Source organism: Colobus angolensis, unplaced genomic scaffold (assembly GCF_000951035.1).
Source record: "Colobus angolensis palliatus isolate OR3802 unplaced genomic scaffold, Cang.pa_1.0 Scaffold524, whole genome shotgun sequence".
Classification (NCBI taxonomy): domain Eukaryota; kingdom Metazoa; phylum Chordata; class Mammalia; order Primates; family Cercopithecidae; genus Colobus; species Colobus angolensis.
Genome location: NW_012118755.1, coordinates 690,119 through 708,125, shown reverse-complemented (window position 1 = coordinate 708,125; position 18,007 = coordinate 690,119). Strand labels below are relative to the sequence as shown.

The 18,007-nt window shown below is 39.1% G+C and overlaps 1 protein-coding gene and 1 pseudogene across 2 annotated transcripts in view; both read right to left on the bottom strand.

Annotated features, from left to right (window-relative positions):
• LOC105525245 overlaps nucleotides 1-2,107 on the bottom strand; it is a 13,566-nt pseudogene extending 11,459 nt beyond the window's left edge. The window contains exons 1-2 of the transcript XR_001003881.1: nucleotides 1,986-2,107; nucleotides 491-670 (exon numbers count right to left, since the gene is read on the bottom strand). The product of XR_001003881.1 is annotated as a eukaryotic translation initiation factor 3 subunit L pseudogene (transcript). The remainder of the gene's footprint in view (nucleotides 1-490; nucleotides 671-1,985) is intronic.
• ZNF248 (zinc finger protein 248) overlaps nucleotides 1-18,007 on the bottom strand; it is a 363,665-nt gene that overhangs the window by 146,514 nt on the left and 199,144 nt on the right. The window lies entirely within an intron of this gene.

The window sequence follows — 18,007 nt, the reverse complement described above, 5'->3', positions numbered from 1 at the left end:
CCAACATGGCACAAGTATACATATGTAACAAACCTGCACGTTATGCACATGTACCCTAGAACTTAAAGTATAATAAAAAAAAAAAAAAAAGAAACTCATTGGTTCCTGTGACTAACACAGTTGAGAAAGTTGTTAGTTTATGTAGTCTTGAAATAATATTTTAATTCTCAAGAAAAGATTCCAAAATTTTTGTTTACTTTAAAAATAATCCATTGAGTGAAGTTTACTTGTTTTTTGTTCATAGTTTTTTTTTTTTCACTAGGAAACATATATTTTATTCCTTTTTTTTATTGTTCAGACAGATCGTGATACAAAAAACAGCAGTCTGGCCACAGAAGCTCTGGTTGGTTGATTTCCACAGGCACATGGAGGACAGGAAGGGCAGGATCTCATTTGAGCTCCCACTCTCATTATGACATTTGACCTCTTCCTGTACCCTCTGCAGCAGTGCTGTATGGAGCCTACTGGGTCTCTAACCTACCTCTCTCACCTCTCTGACCACTGACAGGCAGCACAAATCATGCGGGAGTTGTCTCTGCTGACCAAGGGGACATGGGCCGAGAAGCAAAGGCCCCTTACTCTCCCTCTGTCCATTCCAGTGTGCTGGCCACAACAGAATGGGAATCCTTCAGTCATCACCTGCTGGAGGCTCAACTTCAGGGATGGGAGCCTGTGTTCAGAAAAACTGGGCTGTAGATTGAAGTTTCAGAAGCAGGAAGGTTGGAGAAGGGTAGGGTTCCAGAGCCCCTGGGGTTATTGCTGTTAAAATATGCAAGGGCTACATTCCCCAAGGGCAGATTAGAAGCCCTGGGCCTGGGATAGGCACGGTGGCTGACACCTGTAATCCCAGAATTTTGGGAGGCCAAAAAGGCAGGTGGACTGCTTGAGGCCAGGGAAAACCCCATCTCTACTAAAAATACAAAAAGTAGCTGGGTGTGGTGCTGAATGCCTATGGTCCCAGCTACTCGGGAGGCCCAGGCATGAGTATCCCTTGAACCTAGGTTGCAGTGAGCTGAGATTGTGCCACTGCATTCCGGTTTGGGTGACAGAGTGGAACTCTGAAAAAAAAAGAAAAAAAGCAGCAGATCTGGGCCTGGAATCCCTCGGTGCTATGTGAAGGGCAGGACAGATAGGGCTCCCTGGGACTTCCCCAGGGAGAAAAATAGCCTTCGAAGGGTACAGTAGCCTGCTGAAGGCAATGCTGGGCTCACAAATTCCTTGCTTTGCTTTGTATCTCTAATTACTGATCTTCAGAACAGACTGGGGTTGGAATGGGATAAGGAAGCGAGGTTCTTGTAAAAGGAGTGAAGAGATTCCATGAAGAAAGAAAATGAAAGTGGTGCAAACCTTCCCAGGTCCCAAGACAACTGGAGACTCCTGCCCATGCTCTAAAGGAAAGGAGCTAGACTCCCAGGGAAAAAAGCAGACTCCCAGGAGTGAGAGGTGATCGGGGCAGAGAGGAGCAGATAGCTACATGGCTCAGCCCTGCCCAGAAAAGTGAGTCCACAGTTCTCTAACAGTAATAACCATGAACAAGTAGCTATGAACACTACAGTCAGCAAACACACACACAGACACATCGCAAGAGTTGGAGGAGCCTGCAGGCTGCAGTAGTGAGGCAAGAGATTAGTTGGATCATCAGGTGAAGGAATGGTGTTAGAAGGAACAGGGAAGGGCTTGTGTGGGGACACAAGTTACTGGCTTCTCTTGGGGAAAGATTGGTTGCTGCAGTGGCTGTTTTCTTAAGCATCAACATTTGCATCTAAAAGTTCAAGCAGCTGCCTTTGGGTTCCAGAGGCTTCCCACTGGAGGGCTGCACTTCATTCAATTCTCTGCTTTCTGGATCTTTGTTACATTTGCAGTGATGAGGTTCCCCACTGGGCTTCCTCCTCCCTTGGGGTCCCTTCTGATTGAAACTGCACTTGCATCTGCAACCTAGGATAAGGAGGATCCCAGCGGAGAAGAGGACCACAGGACATACCAACCCCCCCATCCTCATGGTCTGGTAGTCATAATGAAGAGGGTCAATTTCCTTCTCCCCGTCAGCTGCACCAGCCAGGACAATGAGGGCCAATAGGCTGTGTAGAAAGATCAGCACCACCTCCATGGTGCCTGCACAGCCAGTTCCCTCTGAGATGATCCCAGGAGGATGTGTCGAGTCCCAAGGAGCCTGGGAGTGGCATGTTCCTAGTTTTCAGTCTCTTTAGGGATAGGATTATGCAAATTGAAAAAAGAGCAAACAATGTTACTGAAATAATCCATGGCATAGTGGAACCTGAATGTGTTAAAGAAATAGTGGAGGCTGGGAGAGTGGCTCACGCCTGGAATCCCAGCACTTTGGGAGGCTGAGGCAGGTGGATCCCTTGAGGTCAGGAGTTTGAGACCAACCTGGTTAATATGGTGAAGCCTTGTCTCTACTAAAAATATGCAAAATTAGCCAGACATGGTGGCATGTGCCTGTAATCCCAGCTACTGGGGAGGCTGAGGCAGGAGATTTACTTGAATTCGGAAGGCGGAGGTTGCAGTGACCCGAGATCATGCCACTGCACTCCAGCCTGGGAGACAGAATAAGACCCAGTCTGAAAAAAAAAAAAGGAATATTCACAAGTGTCAAGACTGTTCTTAAAATTGAAAAACATTAGGCCGGGTGCTGTGGCTCATGCCTGTAATCCCAGCACTTTGGGAGGCTGAGGTGGGCAGATCACAAGGTCAGCAGTTCGAAACCAGCCTGGCCAACATAGTGAAGCCCCGTCTCTACTAAAATTACAAAAACTAGGCATGTGTGGTGGTACAAGCCTGTAGTCCCAGCTACTTGGGACGCTGAGGCAGGAGACTTGCTTGAACCCAGGAGGTGGAAGTTGTGGTGAGCCAAGATCCAGCCTAGGTGACAGAGCAAGACTCCGTCCCCCCCCCCCCAAAATCCAATGAATTATGTAGCATTAGGACTTATGGTTGTTTAAAGAAACAGTCCTGGTAGGCTAGGGCGATCATGGGTTGTTAGGATGTAGCAGGCTTTGTGACAGCCCTAGAGACTGGGCAGAACTGGAATATTTGCAATGACTTTCGAGGGATTCTACCTAAAAAAAAAAAAATTGTAACATGCACATCACGTGAAATTCACAATTAAGACATTTTAAAGTATAGAATTCAATGATTTTAGTACATTCACAGTGTTGTACAACCATAACCACCATTTATTTCTGGAATATTTTCATCACACCAAAAGGAAACACGGTACCCTTAATAAGCAGTGTTGTAACTTAATAAGCAGTTGCTCGCTTTTTCCCCCTGTGCTCCCAGCCCCTAGCAACCAATAATCTCCTTTCTGTCTTTATAGATTTGCCTATTTTGGATATGGCGTACAAATATAATCATACAATTTGTAGACTTTTGTGTCTGATCTCTCACTTAGGATAATGATTTCAAGACCCATTTATGTTGTAGTTGTATATCAGTACTTTGTCCCTTTTTATGACTGAACAATATTCTGTTATATGGATATACCAACTTTTGTTTATCCATTCATCTGTTGATGGACATTGGGGGTCATCCTGTGTTTCGCTATTGTGAATAGTGCTCTTATGAGCATTCATGTACAAATATTTGTTAGAATACATGCTTTCAATTGTTCTGGGTATATACCTACGAGTGAAATTGCTGGGGGATATGGTAATTTTACATTTAATTTATTGTGAATCTGACAGTTTTCCACAGCAGGGTACTTTGCAATCCATATGAATTTTTAGTTAGCTTTTCTATTTCTGCAAAAAAGTATGCTGAGTTTTTGATAAGTATTGCATTGGGTAAGTATTAGAGTGGGTGATAACACTTTGGGGAGTGTTATCTTAATATTAAATCTTATAATCCATGAACATAAGATTTTTTTTCCCCTAGGTCTTCTTTCCTTCATTAATGTTTTGTAGTTTTCAGTGTTCAAGTGTTGCATATCCTTGCTTAAATTTATTGAATAGTTTTTTGTTTAAATGCTATTGTAAATTATATGAAATTCTGACTTCAGTGTCTATAAAGTTTTATCAGAACTCAGTCATACTCATGTATTTATGTATAGTCTGTGGGTACTTTCACACTACGAGGGCAGAGTTGACTGGTTGCAGTAGAGACTGTAATGGCCCACAAGCCTAAAATTTCTTTTATTTAAATGCTGTTGTAAGTGGAATTGTTAATTTGCTTTTTTACTGTTCATTGTAATGAGTACACAACTAATTTTTGAGTGTTGATATTGTATCTTTAGTATTTTCTGCATATAAGATCATGTCATCTGCAAACAAAACTGTTTTATTTTTTTCTTTCCAATTTGGGTTTGCTTATGTATTTACTTAGCCTAATTACTCTGGCTGGAATTTTTAGTACAGTGTTGAATATATGTGGCCAAAGCAGGCATCTTTATTTATTGTTGGTTTTTTTTGTTTCAGTAATCTTAACCATTTTTGGACGTACAGTTCAGAAGCAGTGTTAAGTATATTCATATTGTACATCCAATCTCCAGAACTTTTTCATCTTGGGAAATTGAATTCTGTACCCACTAAACAGTAACTCCTCATTTTCCCCTCGTCCTTGCCCCTGGCAACCGCCATCCTACTTTCTGTTTCTATGAGTTTCATTATTTTTGCTATATCTTATATAGGTGAAGTCATACAGTATTTGTCTTATTATGAATGGGTTATTTCCCCTGGCATAATGTCCTCAAGCTTCCTCAGTGTTGTAGCATGTGTCAGAATTTATCTCCTTTCTAATGTTGAATGATATTTCATTGTCCCCATGTTTTGTTTATTCATTCATCTGTCAGTGGACATTTGGGTTCCTTCCTCTTTTTAACTGTTGTTAATAATGCTACTGTGAACATGGATGTACAAGTATCTCTTTGAGATCCTTCTTTCAGTTCTTTGGGTATATACTCAAATGTGGTATGGTTGGAACCTGTGGTAATTCTATTTTTAATTTCTTGAGGAAACACCAATGTATTTTCTACAGAAGGTGCACCATTTTACAGTCCCATCCTCAGTGTACAGGATTCTGATTTCTTCATATCCTTGCCAACACTCATTATTTCCTTTTGTTGTTTTGATAGCAGTCATTGTGATGGGTGTATGGTAATTTTTCATTGTGGTTTTGATTTATATTTCCCTAATGATTAGTGATGTTGAGCATATTTTCATAAGCTTGTTGACCATTTACATATCTTTTATGGAGAAATGTCTGTTCAAGTCCTCTGTCCATCTTTGAATCAGGTTATTTTGTTTGTTTTGAGTTGTAGAGGTTCTTTATATACTTTTTATATTAATTCCTCCTCAGATACATGAATTGCAAATATTTCTTCCTGTTGTGCTGGTTGCCTTTTCATTCAGTTAACTGTGTTCTTTGATGCACAATTTTTAAGTTTGATGCAGTCCAATTTATTTTTACTTCTGTTGCCTGTGGTTTTTGGTATTATATCCAAGAAAACATTGCCACATATAATGTCAAGAATCCATTCTACTATGTGTTCTGCCATGAGTTTTGTAACTTTAGTTCTTAGATTTGGGTCTTTGATTCATTTTGAGTTAATTTTTTTTTGTAGTTTTGTTTTGCATGTGGCTATCCAGTTTTACCAACACTATTTGTTAGAAAAATTGTCCTTTCCCTAGTGCTGTTCTTGACAACTTTGTTGAAAATCATTTTACCATAGGTGCCTGGGTTTTCAAGATTATTTTGGCTATTTGAGATCCCTTAAAATTCCATGTAAATTTCAGGATGATTTATTTCTATTTCTGTTACTATGTCTCCTTTGTAGACTGACCTTTTTTTTTTTTTTTTTAAATCAATATGTAGTGTTTTTCTCTTGTAACAATATTTGACTTAAAGTCTCTTTTGTCTCAATATAGCCACCCTGGCATTCTTTAGGTTACGATCCTCTTCTGTCATTTCAATTTCAACCTATTGTGTTGTGGGTTTGTATCTAAAGAGAGTGTCTTGTAGACAATATATAGCTGGATCATATATTTGTATTTATTTTGCCAATTTCTTTTTTCTTTTTCTTTTTCTTTCTTTCTTTTTTTTTTTGACACAGAGTCTCACTGTGTCGCCAAGGGTGGAGTGCAGTGGTGTGATCTTGACTCTCTGCAACCTCCGCCTCCAGAGTTCAAGCAATTCTTCTGCCTCAGCCTCCCGAGTAGCTGGGATTACAGGTGCACACCACTACACCTGGCTAATTTTTGTATTTTTTTGTTTGTTTGTTTAGTAGAGATGGGGTTTCACCGTATTGGTCAGGCTAGTCTCAAACTCCTGACCTGTGATCCACTCGCCTTGGCCTCCCAAAGTGCTGGGATTATAGGTGTGAGCCACCGTGCCCAGCTTATTTTACCAATTTCTGTCTTTTAGTTGAGAGTTTATTTACATTTAGAGTAAAAGATAAACTGATAAAGCACTTATGCCTCTTTGCTATTTGTTTTCCATGTGTATTACATCTTGTTTTCAGTTTTTCTGTGTATGCCTTCTTTTGTGTTTGTTTTTTTTCTAACGTGTTATTTTAATTCCTTTTGTATTTCTTTGTAGTCATTATTTACCTAGTGTTAATACTTGGAATTGCAGTTAACATCTTGAATTTATAACAATCTAGCTTGCATTAGTACCAACTGAGCCTTAATATTATATTAAAACTCTGCTCCTATACAGCTTTGTCCCTGTCCTTTGTCTTCTTATTGTCACATTTTATGCCTTTGTAAATTGTGTGCACATTACCATATATTTATAATTATTGTTTTATGTATTTGTCTTTTAAATCATATAGAAAAAAGCACATAAAAGCCAATAATACAATAAGACTGGCTTTTGCATTTACTTACGGTAGTTACTTTTACCATTTGAATTTTTTGTATGTTAGGATTGGAGTTATCATCTAGTGTCCTTTTGTTTCAACCTTTAGGACTTCCTTTTGTATTTCTTATAGGACAGGTCTAGTACTAATAAATTCTCTCCGATTCTATTGATCTAGGAATGTTTTAATTTCTCCTTCATTTTTGAAAAGCAGTTTTGCCAAATGTAGAATTTTTGATATATTTTTTTTTTGGCACTTTAAAGGTGCCATTATCCTACTGCCTCTGGCCTTCATGGTTTCTAATAAAAGACTGACTGTTAATCTTATTTCAGATCCTTTGTACATGGTTAGTCCCTTATCTCTTGCTACTTTCAAGATTCTTTGTCTTTTGACAATTTATTATTTCTCTCAGTTTGAAGTTCTTTGAGGTTATCCTAATTATAGTTTCTTGAGAGTCTTGGACATAGAGATTCATGTCTTTCAACAATTTGGAAGGTCTTCAGACATTATTTCTTTGGATATTTTCTGGTTCCATTTTCTCCTCTTTGTCAGCAACTCTTGTTATTAACTTTTGGTATGCTTGATGTTGTCTCATGGATCTCTTAGGCACTGTCCATTTTTCCCCATTTTTCTCTGCTCCACAGAATGGGTAACCTCCATCAGTGTCTTCAATTTTGCTGATTCTTTGTTCTCTTTGAGCTCCAATCTGTTATTAAATCCTTTCACTGATTTTAAAAAATTTTAGTTTGTGTACTTGTCAGCTCCAGACAGTCCTAATTACATTTTTATAATTTTGTTCTCTAATTTAATATTTTGTATTTGGCACAGCATCATTCTCCTGGTTTCTCTTAGTTCTTTGTCTAGTTTCATTTAGCTCTTTGAGCATATTTAGAACAGTTGATTTCAATTCTTTATCTAGTAAGACCAATATCAAAGGTGTCTTTGAGGACAGGTTTTATTCATTTCTTTTTTCTGTGTATCTGTGGGTCATATTATCTTCTTTGCATTCCTCATAATTTTTTATTGAAAACTGAGCATTTTGAATATTAAAATGTGCTAATTCTAGAAATCAGACTCTTTTCCCCAGAATTTGTTGTTGCTGTTTATTTTGCATTGTTTGTTTATTTTGTGACTTTTCTTTTTTTTTTTTTTTTCTGAGACGGAGTCTCACTCTGTTGCCCGGGCTGGAGTGCAGTGGCCGGATCTCAGCTCACTGCAAGCTCCGCCTCCCGGGTTCATGCCATTCTCCTGCCTCAGCCTCCGGAGTAGCTGGGACTACAGGCGCCCGCCACCTCGCCCAGCTAGATTTTTGTATTTTTTAGTACAGACAAGGTTTCACCGTGTTAGCCAGGATGGTCTCGATCTCCTGACCTCGTGATCTGCCCGTCTCAGCCTCCCAAAGTGCTGGGATTACAGGCTTGAGCCACTGTGCCCGGCCTTATTTTGTGACTTTTCTAAACTATTTTTGTACAGTCAGTGTTCTTTGTTGTACATGGTCACTGAAACCTCTGTTCTGTTAGTGGTCAGTTTGTGATTTGACAGAGATTTCTTTAAATGCCCAGAGCCAAAACCAAACAAAAACCTCTTCTGGTCTTTGCATATTGGCCCTGTTTTAGGGCGCTCCTGTAATGGTTTGCCAGGCCATTTACATCTCTTTGTAAAACTTTACTTCCTGCTTACACTGAGCCTGAAGGTCAACCAGACATGAAAGCTTAGGTTCCTCTCAGGTTTTTTTCTGAGCATGCATATTGCACAGGCCTTGCACATGACCTCAATTCCCTGGCTTATGCAGGAGCTTTTCAAACCCCTTATCCCCACCCCTGGCCCCCATATATTTCCTTCCCAGTTTTTCCATTCGCAGTTTTATCAGTCCATCTGCTACTTTTCTCATCTGGCTTCTGTGGCCTGATAATTACCTTTAAATGCTTTCAACAAGCACTTCCTGGAAGAATAGCCCTAGCCCTGAGAAAGTTCCAAGGCAGGCAAAACAAAGACAAGCCTCTGAGCCACTTCTTCAGAGAGCTAGCACAGACAGATCAAACTACACAACTACAGTTCTCTGAAAACAAGGTGCATACTGTCCACTTTGGCATAGGCATCAGCAAGCCATACCAGGAATGTTCTGGGTGTACTAGGTTTTTAATTAGATTGGAAAATTCTGAAAAGCTTGATGCTGAGAGGTTTTTTTTTTTTTTTCACCCAGCTTAATTGTTGCTTTAGTTTGGGGTGGAGTTTTGGAGTTACCTATTCCATTTTCAGCCTGCCTCCCACATCAATTTTTGAGTAATTACTCTGAAGCACAACAGCTGTACCTAGCCCATCTTGTCCTTTTCCTGCACTACCTCTGCCATTAGCCATTTCTCCAAAGGACATTCATTGTTCTTTCTAGTGGAGGATGGAATTTAAAAAGCAAGATCTGGGTGCTCATTGCTAAAGGTTGTCACTGTCTCAGACCCTCTCAATTGACAGAATTAGGAAATATGTATGTATGTGTATACATACAGACACACAAATATACATGTGTGCACCTATTTTTATATTGGTCTATCTATACATGTTTTTTAAACAATGAGTTTACATAGACATTTTCCAGTTTCAATCTTAACCCTATAGCCTTTCTGTTTTCCATCTTTGTAACTTCTTTCTCCAACAGTGAGAAACCAGGCCATACCATTATCCACGATATTTATATTTATTTGCTCCTTCTCCCTGTTTGTATTCTTTTTTTCTTTTTTTTTTTTTTGAGATGGAGTTTCACTCTTGGTGCCCAGGCTGGAGTGCAGTGGCACGATCTCAGCTCACCACCACCTCCACCTTCTGGGTTCAAGTGATTCTCCTACCTCAGCCTTCCAAGTAGCTGGGATTAGAGGCATGCACCACCATGCCTGGATAATTTTGTATTTTTAGAAGAGACGGGGTTTCTCCATGTTGGTCAGGCTAGTCTCAAACTCCAAACCTCAGGTGATCTGCCCACCTTGGACTCCCAAAGTGTTGGGATTACAGGCGTGAGCCACTGCACCCGGCCTGTATCTAATCTCTTAAACCTGCCAGTGCTACCTGTCTCCTCAGCTCTGGTTTGATCCCTTAGATCATCATCTTCCTGGAATTATCCATACTTGCTGTATTAAATATTCAAATCAGTTTTGATGTATTAAAATATTTTAGAAGTTAAAAGGTACCATTTGACTAAGTCTTATCTTTGGAAAAACATTATTACTTTATGTAAGCTTATCAAAAATAAAATTTCTGATTATTGGCAGCACAGTATCTAAACCTCTTTCTCCAGGTTGTCAAGCCACTACTGTGTCCATTAAGTTATAAGGACACTAATCCCATTCATGAGGGCAGAGCTTCCTAATCACCTCCTAAAGGCCATGCCTCTTTGTACTATTGCAATGGTATTAGATTCAATGAAGTTGTGAAGGGCACAAATATTCAGACCATAACACTAAGTATTTTATTCTACTGGATACTATCATAAACGGAATTATTTTCTGAATTTCCTTTTGGATGGTTCATTGTTGGAGTATTCAAAAAAAAAACTAATTGTTATGTGTTGATTTTGTACTCTGCAACTTCGCTGAAACCATTTGTTAGCTCAGATTTTTTGTGGATTATTTACTAAATAATGTTCCCTGCAAATACAGTAGTTTTACTTCTGCCTTTCAATTTGAATGTCTTTTATTTCTTTTTCTGGCCTATTTGCTCTGGCTAGAACTTTTAATACAGTGTTGAATTGCACTGGTGAAAGCACTATCCTTCGCCTGTTCATGATTTTAGGCAGGGATGTTTCAGTCTCTCACTATGGAGTAATGTTACCTGTGAGCTTTTCATATATGTGCTTTATTATGTTGAGGAACTTTGTTTCCATTCCTCTGTTTTCTGAGTTTTGTTATCCTCAAATAGTATTGGATTTTGTGTTTTTTTCTGCATCATTGATATGATCACGTGTTTATTCATTTGTTTTATTAATGTGGTGTCTTACACTGATTAATTTTCTTATATCGAACCACTCTTGCATTCCTAGGATAGATCCAACTTGGTCATAGTATGTAATGTTTTTAATATGCTGCCAAATTTGGTTTGCTAGTATTTTATTGATATTATTTTGCATCTGTGTTCATAAGGGATATTAGCCTGTAATTTTGTTTTCCTGTGAAGTCTTTTTTTGGCTTTGGTATCAAGATAATGCTGGCTGGCACTCACAGGAATAAAACTCACAGGAATCAGTTAGGAAGTATTCCCTTCTAATTTTTGGAAATGTTTGAGGAAGATTAGTATTATTTCTTTAATTTGATAGAATTCACCAGTGAAGCCATCTTACCCTGGATTTTTTTCCCTTGGGCAGTTTTTAAAAAAATTACTGATATATCTCTTTACTTTTTGTAAGTATGTTGAGATTTTATATTTCTTCTTGAGTCAGTTTTAGTAATTTGTGTCCTTCTAGGAAATGTGTCTATTTCATTGAGTTACTTAATTTATTAGTGTACAGTTGTTCATAGTATTCTCTTATAACTCATTTTTTTGGTAATGTCGCTTTCATTTCTGATTTTAGTTCTTTGCATTTTCTTTCTTTAGTAAATCTAGCTAAAAGCTTATGAATTTTGTTCTATTTAAGGAATCAGTTTTTGGATTTTTTGGTTCTCTGTAGTTTTCTATTTTCTGTTCACTTATCTTTGCCTTAGTATGTATTATATCCTTCCTTCTGCTGGCTTGGGGTTTAGTTTGATCCTTCTTTGCTAGTTGCTGAAGATGTAAAGTTATTGATTTCTTTCTTTTTTAAAATAGGCATTTATTGCTCTAAATCTCCCTATAGGCATGCTCTTGGCTGCATCCCATAAGTTGTGATACAGTCTCTTTACCTTTTCACCCATTTCTAAGTATTTTTAAATTTCCTTTGTGGTTTCTTCTTTGATCCATTAAACATTAATACCCACGTTAAAAATTTTTTTCTGTTACTGATTTCTAGCTTTATAAACCATTATGGTAAGAATTTTTTTATTATTATTTCAGTCTTTTTAAATTTACTGAGATTTATTTTCTGCCCTAATCTGTGGGCTTCCCTGTAGAATGTTTCTTGTGCACTTGAGAATAATGTATATTCTGCTATTGGTAGGTGGTGTATTCCACATACTTCTCTTAGGCCTACTTGGTTTATACCATTATTCAAATACTTTGTTTTCTTGCTGATCTTCTATCTGGATATTCTATCCATTAATGAAAGCAGAGTAATGAAGTGTCCAACTATTATTACAGAACTCTGCATTTCTTCATTTAAATCTGTCAGTGTTTGCTTTATATATTTGGTTCTATTTTCTTTGATCCACATATGTTTGCAATTGATTTTTTTGTATTAACACTTTTCCAGTTGTATAATGTCCTTCTTTGTCACTTGTAACAGCTTTGTACTTAAAGTCTGTTTTTTTTTTTTTTTTCTAGTATTAGTGTAGCTACCCAGCACTCTTTTGGTTATTATTTGCTTAAATATCTTTTTTCATCCTTTCACATTCAGCTTACTGTCTTTGCATCTAAAATGAGTTTCTTGGAGACAGCTTATGGTTAGATCTTTTTGTTTTGTTCCCCGTATTTTCTGTTTTTAATTTTTATGGATGCATAGTGAGTATATATATTTATGTGATTTATATACATGAGATATTTTGATATAGTCCTGCGATGTGTAAAATCACATCAGAGTGAGTGGAGTATCCATCACCTCCAGCGCTTATCCTTTCTTTGTGTTACAATCAAACTATATTCTTAGTTATTTTAAAATGTACAATAAATTATTGTTGGGATTTGCTGGCAAGATGGTTGAATAGGAACAGCTCTGGTCTGCAGCTTCCAGCGAGACTGAAGCAGAATGCGGGTGATTTCTGCATTTTCAACTGAGGTACCTGGTTCATCTCAGTGGGACTGGTGGGACAGTCAGTGAAACCCACAGAGGGTGAGCTGAAGCAGGATAGTGTGTTTTCTCACCCAGGAAGAGCAACGGGTCTGGGAGCTCCCTCTCCTAGACAAGGGAAGCCATTAGGGACTGAGCCATGAGGAATGGTGCACTGTGGCCCAGATACTGCACTTTTCACACAGTCTTCACACCCACAGACAAGGAGATTCCCTCTGGTTGTCTACGCCACCAGGGCCTGGGTTTCAAGCACAAAACTGGGCAGACACCAAGCTACCTGCAGGAGTTTTTTTTTCATACCCCAGTGGTGCCTGGAATGCCAGTGAGACAGAACCATTCACTCCCCTGGAAAGGGTGCTGAAGCCAGGGAGCCAGTGGCCTGGCTCGGCAGGTCCTACCCCCACGGAGCCCAGCAAGCTAAGATCCACTTTCTTGAAATTCTTACTGCCAGCCCAGCAGTCTGAGCTCAACCTGGGATGCTCGAACCTGGTGGGAGGAGGGGCGTCTGCCATTGCTGAGGCTTGAGTAGGCAGTTTTACCCTCACAGTGTAAACAAAGCTGCCTGGAAGATTGAACTGGGTGGAACCTACCACAGCTCAGCAAGGCTGCTGTGACCAGACGGCCTCTCTAGATTCCTCCTCTCTGGGCAGGGCATCTCTGACAAAAAAGGCAGCATCCCCAGTCAGGGGCTTATAGATAAAACCCCCATCTCCCTGGGATAGAGCACCTGGGGGAAGGGGAGCCTGTGGGCACAGCTTCAGCAGAATTAAACGTTCCTTCCTGATGGCTCTGAAGAGAGCAGGAGATCTCCCAGCACAGTGTCTGAGCTCTGCTAAGGGCCAGACTGCCTCCTCAAGTGGGTCACTGACCCCTGTGTCTCCTGACTGGGAGACATATTCCAGTAGGGGCTGACAGACACTTCATGCAGGAGAGCTCCAGCTGGCCTCTGGCAGGCGCCCCTCTGGGACAAAGCTTCCAGAGGAAGGAACAGGCAGCAATCTTTATTGTTCGGCAGCCTCCGGTGGTGATACACAGGCAAACAGGGTAGACCTCCAGTAAACTCCAGCAGACCTGCAGCAGAGGGGCCTGATTGTTAGAAAGAAAACTAACAAAAAGGAATAACATCAACATCAACAAAAAGGACGTCCACTCAGAGACCCCATCTGAAGGTCACCAACATCAAACACCAAAGGTAAATAAATCCACAAAGATGGGGAGAAACCAGCGCAAAAGGCTGAAAATTCCAAAAACCAGGACGCCTCTTCTCCTCCAAAGGATCACAACTCCTTGCCAGCAAGGGAACAAAACTGGACGGAGAATGAGTTTGACAAATTGACAGAAGTAGGCTTCAGAAGGTGGGTAATAACTAACTCCTCCGAGCTAAAGGATCGTGTTCTATCCCAATGCAAGGAAGCTAAGAACATTGAAAAAAGGTTAGACATATTGCTAACTAGAATAACCAGTTTAGAGAAGAACATAAATCACCCATTGGAGCTGAAAAACACAGCATAAGAACTTAATGAAGCATACACAAGTATCAATAGCTGACTCAATCAAGTGGAAGAAAGGATATAAGAGATTGAAGATCAAATTAATGAAATAAAGTGAGAAGACAAGATTAGAGAAAAAAGAATGAAAGGAATGAACAAAGCCTCCAAGAAATATGGGATTATATGAAAAGACCAAATCTATGTTTGATTTGTGTACCTGAAAGTGACAGGGAGAATGAAACCAAGTTGGAAAACACTCTTCAGGATGTTATCCAGGAGAACTTTCCCAACCTAGCAAGCAAGTCTGACATTTAAATTCAGGAAATACAGAGAACACCACAAAGATACTCCTTAAGAAGAGCAACCTTAAGACACATAATCATCAGATTCAGCAAGGCTGAAATGAAGGAAGAAATTTTAAGGGCAGCCAGAGAGAAAGGTCAGGTCACCCAAAAAGGGAAGCCCATCAGACTGGATCTCCCTGCAGAAACCCTACAAGCCAGAAGAGAGTGGGTGCCATTATTCAACATTCTTAAAGAAAATAATTTTCAACCCAGAATTTCATATCCAGCCAAACTAAGCTTCATAAGCGAAGGAGAAATAAAATCCTTTACAGACAAGCAAATGCTGAGAGATTTTATCACCACCAGGCCTGCCTTACAAGAGTTCCTGAAGGAAGCAGTAAACATGGAAAGGAATAACCAGTACCAGTCACTGCAACAACATACCAAATTGTAAAGACCATTAACACTATGAAAAAACTGCATCAACTAATGGGCAAAATAACCAGCTAGCATCATAATGACAGGATCAAATTCACACATAACAATATTAACCTTAGATGTAAACGGGCTAAATGCCCCAATTAAAAGACACAGACTGGCAAATTGGATAAAGAGTCAACACCCATCAGTGTGCTCTATTCAGGTGACCCATCTCATGTGCAAAGGTGCATCAAAATAAAGGGATGGAGGAATATTTACCAAGCAAATGGAAAGCAAAAAAGCAGGGGTTGCAATCTTAGTCTTTGATAAAACAGGCTTAAACCAATGAAGATCAAAAGAAACAAAGAAGGGCCTTACATAATGGTAAAGGGATCAATGCAACAAGAAGAGCTAACTATCCTAAATATATTTGCACCCAATACAGGAGCACCCAGATTCATAAAGCAAGTTCTTAGAGACCTACAAAGACACTTAGACTGCCACACAATAATAGTGGGAGACTTTAACATCCCACTCTCAATATTAGACAGATCAACAAGACAGAAAATTAACAAGGATATTCAGACCTTTAACTCAGCTCTGGACCAAGCACACCTAATAGACATCTACAGAACTCTCCCACCAAAATCAACAGAATGTGTATTCTTCTCAGCACCACAACACATTTATTCTCAAATTGACTACACAATTGGAAGTAAAATACTCCTCAGCAAACGCAAAAGAATGGAAATCATAACAGTCTCTCAGACTACAGTGCAATCAAATTTGAAATCAGGATTAAGAAACTCACTAAAAACTGCACAATTACATGAAAACTGAGCAGCCTGCTCCTGAATGACTGCTGGGTAAATAACAAAATTAAGGCAGAAACAAAGAAGTTATTTGAAACCAATGAGAACAAAGACACAACGTACCAGAATCTCTGGGACACATTTAAAGCAGTGTCTAGAGGAAAATTTGTAGTACTACATGCCCATAACAGAAAGCAGGAAAGACCTAAAAAAGGCACCTAACATCACAATTAAAAGAACTAGAGAAGCAAGAGCAAACAAATTCAAAAGCTAGCAGAAGACAAGAAATGACTAAGATCAGAGCAGAACTGATGGAGATAGAGATAAGAAAAACCCTTCAAAAAATCAGTGAATACGGGAGCTGGTTTCTTGAAAAGATCAACAAAATAAAATAGCTGGAAGAATAACGAAGAAAAGAGAGAAGAATCAAATAGATGCAATAAAAAATGATAAAGGAATATCACCACTGATCCCACAGAAATACAAACTACCATCAGATAATACTATAAACACCAGTATGCAAATAAACTAGAAAATCTAGAAGAAATGGATAAATTCCTGGACACATACAACCTTCCAAGTCTAAAGCAGGAAGAAGCCAAATCCCCGAATAGACCAATAACAAGTTCTGAAATCAAGGCAGTAAATAATAGCCTGCCAACCAAAAAAAGTCTAGGACCAGACGGATTCACAGCCAGATACTACCAGAGGTACAAAGAAGAGCTGATACCATTCCCTCTGAAACTACTGCAAGTAATAGAAAAAGAGGGAATAATCTCTAACTCATTTTATGAGGACAGCATTGTCCTGATACCAAAACCTTGCAGGGACACAACAGAAAAAGAAAATTTCAGGCCAATATCCCTGATGAACATCGACGTAAAAATCCTCAATAAAATACTGTCAAACCAAATCCAGCAGCACATCAAAAAGCTTATCCACCACAATCAAGTCGGCTTCATCCCTGGGATGCAAGGATGGTTCAATATAGGCAAATCAGTAAACATAATCCATCACATACACGGAGCAAATGACAAAAACCACATGATTATTTCAATAGATGCAGAAAAGGCCTTTGACAAAATTAAACACTCCTTCATGCTAAAAACTCTCCATAAACTAGGTATTGATGGAACTTATCTCAAAATAATAAGAGCTATTTATGACAAACCCACAGCCAATATCATACTGAATGGGCAAAAACTGGAAACACTCCCTTTGAAAACTGGCATAAGACAAGGATGCCCTCTCTTACCACTCCTATTCAACGTAGTATTGGAAGTTCTGGCCAGGGCATTCGGGCAAGAGAAAGAAATAAAAGGTATTCAGATAGGAAAAGAGGAAGTCAAATTGTCTCTGTTTGCAGATGACATGATTGTATATTTAGAAAACTCCATCATATCAGCCCAAAATCTCATAAAGCTGATAAGCAACTTCAGAAAAGTCTCAGGATACAAAATCATTGTGCAAAAATCACAACCATTCCTATACACCAATAATAGACAAACAGAGCCAAATCATGAATGAAGTCCCATTCACAATTTCTACAAACAGAATTAAATACCTAGGAATACAACTTACACTGGATGTGAAGGACCTCTTCAAGGACAACTGCAAACCACTGCCCAAGGAAATAAGAGAGGACACAAACAAATGGAAAAGCATTCCATGCTTATGGATAGGAAGAATCAGTATCATGAAAGTGGGCATACTGCCCAAAGTAATTTATAGGTTCAATGCTATCCCCATCAAGTTACCATTAACATTCTTCACAGAATTAGAAAAAACTACTTTAAATTTGAAATGGAAACAAAACCAAGCCAGGATAGCCAAGACAATTCTAACCAAGAAGAACAAAACTGGAGGCATCACACTACCTGACTTCAAACTATACTACAAGGCTACAGTAACCAAAACAGCATGGTACGGGTACCAAAACAGATATATAGATCAATGGAACAGAACAGAGGCCTCAGAGATAACACCACACGTCTACAACCATCTGATCTTTGACAGACCTGACAAAAACAAGCAATGGGGAATGGATTCCCGATTTGATAAATGGTGCTGGGAAAACTGGCTAGCCATATGCAGAAAACTGAAACTGGACCCTTTCCTTACACCTTATACAAAAATTAACTCAAGATGAATTAATGACTTAAATATAAGACCCAAAATCATAAAAGCCCTAAAAGAAGACCTAGGCAATACCATTCAGGACATAGGCTTGAGCAAAGACTTCATGACTAAAACACCAAAAGCAATGGCAACAAAAGCCAAAATTG